Below are 2,130 nucleotides of genomic sequence, written 5' to 3'. Positions count from 1 at the left end.
CCCTGCTTGCCATTTGGGATGGCACATGAACAATGAGTGAAAGACTGCAAGGTAGAGAAAGGGGAGACAGGAGAAGGAACTGTTCCGGCAAAGAGAAAGAAAAGATAGAGAGCTGTAGCCTAGGTTGTTGGGCTGTAATGACAGATCAACCCAGGGAGGAAGGATTGACTGAAAGAGATGCTCTTGGGCTCTCAGAACCGAGCTATAAGTGGGCTTCGAGCTGGTGGTGAACCTGGAAGACCCTTATCATGTCACCCCCGCCTACCTGTTACGTCTCCATGGGCCACAGCTCTCCTCCAACGCAGGAACCTCCCGATCCCTTAGGCCTACCAGGAGCCTTCTCACCTTGGAGCCTTCGTGCATGCTGCTTTTCTGTCTGAAATATCTTTCTCTCTCACCTGACTCTCTCCTCTGCTCTTTGTCCAAACATCTGTCTTTTGGAAGTCTGCCCCTTCTCATCTCTCAGGTTCCGTTTAATTTCCGAAAGATCTTCCTTGCCCCTCTGACCAACCTAAAAGTGTAGGTTTCCTTTTGCTACTCTCTCCCCTTTTAATTTTTCTCGTAACGTTTATCTCAATTTAGAAGTACATACATGATCATTTGTACTGTACAAAATCTATAACTGTTTCTGTTGCCCTAGTTTTTATTCTCCTCTTTGACTTAAGATTCGCCACCACATTCCCAGAATAGTCTCCCTTCTCCACCATGGATTTCAAAATACTGTCATTCCCTCCAGATCCTGATGCCCAGAGGAGAAATCAGGCTGGAGCATGAAATTTAGGATTATCTTTATGAAGATAAAAATTTAAATCCAAGAGAAGTGAAGGGATCACCTAGGAAAATATAAGTGGCAAGAGCTTGAATCATGTAGGCTTCTGAGAGCTTCTGATCTGATTTCCCTGGAATGTTACCTCTGTGTTGTATCAGATTCACGGCTTGGAAGTAAATTTACTGAATTCCATTCTTTGGTTCTAAGGTCTTCTTTTCTTTTCATTCCCTCTGCATTCTCTCCCACATGCTTCAGTGCATGACGTGTGAGGCTCTAGCTTCCTCCGGGAAGCCCATCCCTCCCGGTCCCAGCCCTCTGGGCAGCTTTCACTAGGGCTGGTGCTCTCCAGGAAGCCCTGGGCTAGGCCACTGGCAGTGGCAACATCATTACACCACCTGTATGTCCTTCCTGGAGGGATGCTGGCCTTGCTAATCTTAGGCATGCCTCCCCTTTTCCCAATTGACCTTGAAGCTCGTGCAAACAGTAACTGCAAGGCAAATTCCTGCTGTGGAACTTCTTGGCATTATCTCCATTTTCCTCACTAGACCTGAACTGGTAGAGTGATACAGCAGAAAGAGCTCTGTATGTAGCAAAGGAAGAACTTAAAAACAATTCCAACTTTGCTGTTTATGAGCTATGTCTTTGAGCAACTAATTTCACCCCTCCGACACTTACTTTTTTTTTTTTCTTTTTTAATATGGAGCTTCCTGTCTCATGAGGTTAACGTGTGAATTAAATATAATGGATTCAAGAATGCTTTGTCAAGTGCTAAGTACATATACAGCTCGATACTCTCATTTGGCATTCGTGTTATTTATCTTTTTTGCGACTTCGCTTATCTTCATAAACAGATCAACAACTTCATAAGGGCACAGATCTTATCTTGCATTTCTTTGTATAACCTCTCAGTGACTTACACATTATTGTTGCTCAATGTGTAATGGTTGTTCAACAAATGAGTGTTGGTGATCTGCCTGGAACAGATGATGATGTTTTCTAACAAATACAGCCCCTATATTTTCAAATGTGTCCCAAAGAAAACATTTTACTCTTGTATCTATACACAGTTAGATTTGGAAATTTGAAACAACATCCTAAGGACGAGGTTTTAACTTCAGCCACTTGTGTGACTTGAGATAAGACGCGAGGAGAGACGAGAAGCATCCTGACCATGGGGGAAGGATATTTTCGGGAACCCTCTGAAGATTTCTTCTTTATGATTTTGAAGTTGTGAAAAAATGTAGAATTCCTTCTTTGACAGTCATAGCAAAAGGCATTAGCCCAACACATTTGCATTCCAAGGAAGTTACTCAGGAGTGTCATACCTCCTGCGGCTGCAGCGTTGTACAGATTTTCTAATT

The sequence above is a fragment of the Canis aureus genome, chromosome 4, assembly GCF_053574225.1.
Source record: "Canis aureus isolate CA01 chromosome 4, VMU_Caureus_v.1.0, whole genome shotgun sequence".
Taxonomy (NCBI): Eukaryota; Metazoa; Chordata; class Mammalia; order Carnivora; family Canidae; genus Canis; species Canis aureus.
Note: the sequence above shows the minus strand (reverse complement) of the source record.